Below are 8,902 nucleotides of genomic sequence, written 5' to 3' on the forward strand. Positions count from 1 at the left end.
TGGCGGATCCAGAACTGGAGCTTCTGACAGCCACACCACTCTGCGTCTTCGGTCACTGACTTTGTAACATGCCCTATTCACAGTTTAGAATTAACCTCACCCAAAGAGAGCTCCAGCCTCTGCCCTTGGCTAGTGGGAGGTGACCTGTGGGTCCTGGAATGTCCTGACAGGAGTGTCTTTGTTTGCTGGGGGACTTTGGAGACTAAAGGTCCATCACACAGGCAGCGTCTGATCAAGCCTCAGTAAAGCCTCTGGGCACCAAAGGCTCAGGTAGACTTTCTTCGTGGACAACGCCCCGTGTGTATCCTCACACATTGTGGCCCAGAGGAGGCAACACTGTCCAGAACCCCAAAGGGAGAGGACGCCTCCCTGGAAGCTTGCGACTGGACCCCTCCCAGATTCTGCCCTAAGTGTTTCTTCCTTTGGCTGATTTTCATTTGTATCTTTTCATGATCATAAAACTGTAATCATAAGTTTAGTGCTTTCCTGAGTTCTGTGAGTCACCCTAGAAAATTACTGAAGCTGAGGGTGCTTGTAAGCACCCCCAATTTTTGTAGCCAGCTGGTCTGAAGTGAAGGTGACCCTGGGGACTCTGAACTTGAGGCTGGTGGCTGAAGTTGGGGCAGTCTTGTGGGGACTGTTCCCTCGGACAGGACAGTTTGGTAACCTCTGCTGCAGAGGTCAGACGTCCAGGAAGATGTGGTGGTCTGGAGGACTGTGCTCCCAACCTCAGGGTTTGGCCAACTGCAGGCACTCTGGAGAGCGAGCCAGCACAGTAGAAAAAAAAGAGACCTTTTCCGTTTGGTGAACTTCCAATAAAGCCAGCCAGACAGCTGAGGAGAGTGGCTGGGCTGAGGCTCAAAGCCACACCTGGCATGTGAGTGTGGGTGTTTATCTGTCTCATACACCCGCCCCCCACTAGCTGCTGTCACCCCAGCCCCTGACTACCTGAACACCCAGAGGCCCTCTCAGCCCCACGCTGACCTGGGTGAGGACTGTGACTCCAGCAGCTGTCAGGCCCCCACACAAAGGCATCCTTGTAAATTGCACAGTGCTCTTCCTGCAGCCTGTGGGCCCCTCCCAGGGCCGGCCCAGAGACAGGAAGACAGCAGGCTATCTGTCAACAGTCCCAGGACACGGCTGACACTCTGCCCTCTGCTCACCACAGGCCGTGGGCAGGGGAACGGTGAGTAAGACGGACTGAGAGACGCTCCCTTTTCCTCAGCAAGTTGGATTTATCTCAACTATGCAAGAATGCTTTTATATTAGAAAATTTACAATTTTTAAAAACAATGTATAAACAAATGAGAGCAATAATATAAAAGTAATTGCTTGATAAAATTCAACACAAACTCGGAAATTATGAACAGCTGTTAATAAATTAGGGCATCTGCATAACTTGATGTAAGTAACTGTGCTGGTTCGTTTTGTGTGTCAACTTGGCTGTGCTCCAGTGCCCAGAGATTTGTTTAAAAGTATTCTAGGTGCTTCTGTGAAGGGAGGTGAGCATTTAAATGACTGGATTTTGGACTGAGTGCAGTGGCTCATGCCAGTAATCTCAGCACTTTGGGAGGCTGAGGCAAGAGGATCGTGTGAAGCCAGGAGTTCAAGACCAGTGTAGGCAGTAAAGTGAGACCCTGTCTCTATAACAATAATAATAATTATAAATAAATTAGTGGATTTTGAGTAAAGTAGGTTATCCTCCACCATGTGGGTGGGCCTTAACCAATCAGTTGAAGGCCTTAATAGACCAAAGACTGACCTCCCTGCAGCAAGAAGGAATTCTGTTGGCAGAGTGCCATTGGACCCCAACTACAATTCCTCCCTCGGTCTCCAGCATGCCAGCCTGCCCCATCAGACTCTGGACTCACCAAGCCTCCACCATGTTGAGCTAATTCCTTAAAACACATGTCTTGGCTGGGTACGGTGGCTCACGCTTATAATCCCAGCACTTTGGGAGGCCAAGGTGGGTGGGTCATCTGAGGCCAGGAGTATGAGACCAGCCTGGCCAACATGGTGAAACCCCATCTCTACTAAAAATACAAAAATTAGCCAGGCATGGTGGCACATGCCTGTAATCCCAGCTCAGGAGGCCGAGGCAGGAGAATTGCTTGAACTCAGGAGGTGGAGGTTGCAGTGAGCTGAGATCGCACCATTGCACTCTGGCCTGGGTGACAAGAGCAAAACTCCATCTCAAAAACAAAAACAAAAATAAACAACAACAAAAAGTCTCTCTCGCGCCTCTCTCTCTCTCTCTCTCTCTCTCTCTGTTGGTTCTGTTTCTCTGTAGAGCATTGACAAATACAGTATATATTTGATGAAAAAACCAAACCTGTCATCCTGAATAGTGAAGTGAACTCCTAGATTCATTTCCTTACAGCTGAGGAACAAGATCAGGATGCCCACTATCTCTGTTGCTTGACAATGGTTTTCTGGAGCTCATTCAGTTTCTGTGGGTCAGGAATTGAGGCATGGCTTAGCTGCCCTCTGCAATCAAGGTGTTGGCCGGGGCTGTCCTCACCCCGAGGCTCAGCTGGGGAGGGATCTGTCTCCGACTCACACATGTGGCTGCTGGCAGGGGTCAGCTCCTCATGGGCCATGTGTCCCGAGGCTGCCCTCAGTTCCTTGCCACATGAGCCTGTCCATGGGGTAGTCACAATATGGCAGCTGGCTTCATTGATGTGAGCAAGCAAGAAGAACTCTGAGAGGAGGAAACAAAGGCCCAAATTCCATAATAGAGCAGGTTCAGGGGCTTAAGGAAGATGGAGATCCACAGAAGACTCCGAAGGCTGTGGCCTGAAAGGCCAGTGGTGGCGAGCATGATGAGGCACTCTTGAGAGGCTCCCGGTCTTGGCAGAGGGTGCGGTTTGAGGAGCTGTCCTCCTGTGGGCTACCTCTGAGAAGCCATGTTGTCAGCAAGAGGAATGAGCTCATGGAGGTGATCCCAGAAGTATGCACTCGACATTATAGGGGAAAGATCTGGAGGACTGGACAAGCTATGATGTTAAAGGGCACAAGAGTGGCAAGGAAGAGGACGACAGGGCAGCCAGAGCCCACACAATCAGAGGCCAAGGCCCGATGGGATCTCAGGGACCTTCAGCTCTGCCACACTCACCCAAGATGAAGACTCAGACACTTGGGATGTGAAGTCTCTTGTCCAAGGTCACACAGTAAGCCCAGGGCGCGTTGGTCACTCGCTTTTTGTTTGCTTTTTGTTAGAGACAGTCTTACTCTGTTGTCCAGGCTGGAGTGCAGTGGCGTGATCATAGCTCACTGCAGCCGTGATCTCCTGGGTGCAAGTGATCCTCCTGCCTCAGCCTCCAGAGTACCTGGGACTACAGAGGTGCATTACCCGCCTAGCTAATTTTATTTTTTGTAGAGACAGGATCTCACTATTTTGCTCAGGTTTATCTCAAATTCCTGGCCTCAAGCAATCTGCCCACCTTGGCTTCCCACATGCTGGGATTACAGGTGTGAGCCACCAAGCCTGCACGACACTTACTGTTTTGGGCCGTCTGTGGTCATTACCCTTCTTTTAGGAACAGTACCCCTATTTCCCTGGGAAGAAATCCCCTTGACTTCACTCTCAGCCTGAAAGCTTAGGGCTGTGACTGACTGCACCCTAACTCGAGGGATGGACTGCATTCCTCTGGCCACAGAGATTAGCATAGGCATGAGCAGGTGACCAGTGACATACCAGGAGGCTTTTTTAAAGCTGCAGAGATAGACGCTCCCTCCCACTGGACTCAGACCTGGGCACTGCAGGCAGAAGTGACTGCCACTATCTGTTCCCGAGGAGGGAAGAGTCTGTCCAACGATGGAAGGAAAACGGGGGTGGCCAAGCCCTGTGACCGAGAGATCCACAGGGCTATGTGGACAGCGCTTAGGCTAAGATTCAACCAGTCCCCTCTAAACTGCTCCATCATTCATCCCAATACAATTCTCCTCTCTACCCCACCTTTTTTTTTTTTTTTGGCCTGGTATCACTTGAGTTTTTTGGTCACTCATAATCCTGAATCCTCCTTTAAGTACAGAAAAAGATTTTAATGCAGCAGAGAGTGTTGGGCTCAGAATTCTGGTCACAAGGAAAACCAAACCAGAGGGCAGGCTGTTGCCACTGAGCCATCAGTGAAGGCTTCTCGGATTAGGTGGATACTGTAGAGTAATTTGTGCGCACGTGCACCAGGAAACCTGTGAAAGTGTTTGTGGTGGCACTGTGTGCATAGGGGAGTAGATCGACGAATGACCACACATTCAAATAGTGGAATGCTGTACAGCAAGGAAAAATAATGAACTACAGCTTCATACATTAACATGAATGAATCTCAAAAACACAATGTTGAGTGAAAAAAGAAAATAAGTATGATTGCATTTGGATCAGGACCCAAATATCTCAAACATAACAGTATGTTATTAGCGATACATACATATGTAGTAAACATATAACAAAAAGTGAGGAAATGATAAATGCAAGTGAGGAAATGACAAAATTCAGATTAGTTATCATTATAGGGAAGGTTATGATTAGAGGGGGATACAAAAGCATTGGTATTATTATTATTATTTTTAGACAAGGTCTCACTCTGTCACCCAGGCTAGAGTGCAGCAGCATGATCTCAGCTCACTGAAACCTCCACCTCCCAGGCTCAAGCGATCCCCCCACCTCAACCTTCCAAGTAGCTGGGACCACAGGTGCACACCACCCCTCCACCACCTGCTAATTTTTGTTTTTGTTTTTGTTTTTTGTAGAGATGGGGTGTCGCCATGTTGCCCAGGCTGGTTTTGAACTTTTGGGCTCAAGCGATCCTCCTGCCTTGGCCTCCCAAACTGCTGAATTACAGGTGTGAACCACCGTGCCTGGTCGGTAATATTCTATTTTAAGCTGAGGGAGAGGAGGTTTGAGTACACGGGTACATATTTTGTTACTCTTCACATTTTATATATGAATGTGTGATATAAAATCCTTTGTATTTATGAAGCATTTCATAATAAAAATAAGTAAGTCTTAGAATCAGAACTTGGGAGGCAATTTGGCAGCTCGTGGAACAAAGAGAATGGCAAGGGCTGTCATTTGCGGAGCACAACCTGTGAGCCGAACGCCTCCAAGCATCCACATTTTCATATTGAATTTTCACAACAGCCACAGTGAGGTATGTGCTGTGCTCAGCATTGGGTTCTGAGGTCAGGTTGGTGAAATAACCTGCTCAAAGCCACAGAGCCAGCAGGAGGTGGAACCAGGATCCGAATCCAGGCCACCTGCCTGCAGAAGTCACATGCTGGGCTATCCGACGTGCTGCCAAGGCCTGTTTTCACAGGCAGGACAAGCCCCTGTTAATCCTTAATCCCAACACCGAGCTCTGGTTTGCTGGATTCGCCAACGCATCATAAGCCAGGAGACCTAACGAGTTTCTCATCCTCTCACAGGATCTAGGACAGCTGAATCTGTGGTGCAATTTGGGCCTGACTTGCCCAAGATTGAGGGGAAAGGCAGCTTGCCTGGAGCCCAGGGGGTTCCTGAGATGGGAGATTTTCAGTGCAAAAATGGAGAAGTGGGGCAAGTTGGTTATTCTACCTGCCACCTGGTCGTGAGCAGCCAAGGAGGGACGGAGGACAGGCCAGCCTGACACTGCCTGGGCACAGAAAGATGGGGAAGACACCCACGTGAATCCCAGCCGCTAGTACAATGTGCCCCAGACAATGCCTTGGGCTTCTACTAGTGGGAAAAACAGATTGTCCCCCTGGTGGGTATGGACGGGGGAAGAGGAACTAGAAGTATGTGCCTCCCAGCAGAGAGCTGCAGGAGAAAGTGCGGGCTCTTCTCTGACTCCAGCCCTCCTCGGGGCGGGGGCTGGTCTGTGGCAATGAACCTTGAGTGCGCGTGGAACAGCCAGGTGCCTCCAATCGCAGGGGGCAGAGGAGACCGGGATCGTGGGAGAAGCCATCCCTGGCTCCATTCACCTTGAGATGATTCCCGAAGGTCTGCAAGCCTCTGCTTCCTCGTCTCTAAAAGGTGACAACGATGGCACTCCGCAGCACTGCCGGAGGGACGGCGCTGAATACTGTATGTGAACTGTTTGGTATGATACCAGAAACAGGAAGTACTTGATAAATGGTAGTTCTTTAAAATTTTTTATCATTATTTTAGAGATGGACTTGTATCCTGATTGGATACAATGCCATGGAGATGGAGCACTTTTATTCACATAAATGATTACTGGTTTAAGTATAAATTATGTCCTGGGTTGTGACGCTTGCTGTAATGCCTGATTTGAAAACCAGCAATTAACCTTTTCTATGAGGTAAGATTGCAGTTCAGGTGGCTGCCACCAGGGGGCTGTGTTGCCAAGTGACTGTGTTGCCAGGACAATTATTTACCTGGAGTAGTGGACCCCAGGATCACAGAACATGCTCGTCACTCTGTAAACCTTTCCACAAAATACGCTCTTATTTATAGAAGTCCTGCTATGTTGCTCAGGCTGGTCTCGAACTCTTGGGCTCAAGCAATCCTTCTGCCTCAGCCTCTCAAAGTGCTAGGATTACAAGCATGAACCACTGCACTTGGCTGAAATAACACTTTTAAACTCATGTAACAACCTTATATATTAATTAGCAGCGAGCATTTACACCTATATTCAAAGAAGGACATGATTCAAAGCAAAATTCAAAGACATAAATGCCTAGCTAAAGTCTCTCACAGTACTGTCACAACCCAATGGCACTTGGGATTTTCCTCTTCACGGCTAGGGTGTCCCTCAACAGTAAAATGGGCAAATAAAGTTTGGTGTATTCATGCAATGGAATATTATGCAGCCATGAAAACAAACACTGTGTATTACCCACAGTATGGATGGGTTTCATAAACATAATGTTAAATGTAGGAAGCAAGGCATGAAAGAATAAAATATTGAACAGCTGCGTTGGTATAAAGTTCCAAAATTGATCAGACTAATTACATTAGCAGAAATCAGGATAGCACTTACCTTTGGAAGACAGGAGCGCCATGATTGGAAGGAAGCCAAGGAGGGTTTCTAGGATGCTGGTGACGTTCTGTTTCTCAATCAGGATGCTTGTTACATACGTCTATTCAAAAGGGAAACTTCGTGAAGCTGCACATTGTCTTTCTTTATGCAGTATACTATTTTATTTTTTAAACGTGAGCCTATAAAAATGATTCTTGGCCGGGTGTGCTGGCTCATAGACTGTAATTCCAGCGCTGTGGGAGGCCAAGCAGGTGGATTGCTTGAACTGGGGAGTCTGAGGCTACAGTGAACTATGCTTGCATCACTGCACTCCAGCCTGGGCCTGGAGTGACCCTGTCTCTAAAAAAAAACACACATAAATAAATAAATAGAAATGAGATTCTTGAAGAAAATAATAAACAGTGTTATCTCTGAAAGGTGAACTTAAAGGGCATCTTACATTTTGTTATTTCTATAAGTATTTTCATTTTTAAAACAAATTTTAGATTCTGGGGGTGCATGTAGAGGTTTGTTACATGGTTATATTGTGTGATACTGAGGTTTGGGCTCTACCCAAGTAGCGAACGTAATACCCAGTAGGCAGTTTCTCCACCCTTCTCCCACTCTCTCCCTCCCTGCTTTTGGAATTGCCAGTGTTTATTTTTCCCATCTTTGTGTCTGCCACGTACAGGTAAGAACACATAGTATTTAGTTTTCTGATTCTGTGTTATTTCAATTAAGATAACAGCCTCCAGCCTTATCCATGTTACTGCTAAGGACACGATTTTGTTCTTTTGATGGCTGTGTAGTATTCCGTGTTGTATATGGACCACATTTTTAAAAAATCTACTTTTGATGGGCGCCTGGGTTGATTCCATGTCTTTGCTCTTGTGAATAGACACTGCACACTCATCATTCATGCAGTTTTCTGTGTATATGTCTCGCTTTAAGAGTTTACTAAGGAAAAGAAAATCTGAGGGTGTCATCATCTGTATAGTGGAGCACAGCAACCTGTGATTTGTGCCTGCCAAGTAAGTGTTCCTGTCACTCTTCTCTGTTGACGACTCCTGCCCAGCAGCCCCAGGCGAGAGGGTGTGACCAGGACTGGCCTATCTCAGTGTGTCATCTCCTTGCCACTGGGGATTGCCTCGGGGTGGGGGGAGACACCTAACTTGAGCAAGCTCATCTGAGCCCTCCCCTATTATAAAGCTTCCTGTTGAAAAACTTCTCCCTTGATGTTGGGGTGGCTGAGCCTGGGCTGCCAGGGGCTGTATCCCCACCAGTGGAGGGGGGCTGTCTACAGCAGGAGAGAATGAGGCCAATGGGCGAAGGGGGACAGAGGAGACAGGGGCAGGACAAAGAGTCCTGGCCGCTGCCAATCCCAGGTTCTGTTCTTCCTCAACTTCCCGGAATCTTCCTTGTGTCAAACCTGTGAGTTAGTTCGGCCTCTTGCCCAGCTAGGTGAGGCAGTAAATTGCTTTTTATGCTTCAGCTTTCTTAGTTTGGCTCCTACCTATGACTGAGGGAGTCTTGACTAATCCATTACGCAACTGGGTGGATGGCAGGGGCACTTACTGAAGCAGGCAGGGCCAGAGGAGGCGGAGAAAGTGTGAGCTGGCGAGCCACATCATCCAGGAAGGGGCGGGCGCTCCTCGACGTCAGGAGGATGTCACAACCCTGACGCAGGTGTTTTACATCATCTTTGTCTAGGGTGGGGCAATGACTAGTCCCCAAGGTCAGGATGCATACTCCCTACTCTGGAACTCACCTTGAGATTATACTCTTTCTCATTATTGATTGAATTGACTTCTAAGTCTTGAAGCCTTCAACCTTTGAGCTTAGACACGTTCCTTTCCTTCCTGGACTTCTCCCATCAGCGATAACCAGGAAAGTCCCAGGGATACTGATTAACGTCCCGAGGAAAGGAAACGGGACAACCTCCC

This window comes from Papio anubis, chromosome 7 (genome assembly GCF_008728515.1).
Source record: "Papio anubis isolate 15944 chromosome 7, Panubis1.0, whole genome shotgun sequence".
Taxonomy (NCBI): domain Eukaryota; kingdom Metazoa; phylum Chordata; class Mammalia; order Primates; family Cercopithecidae; genus Papio; species Papio anubis.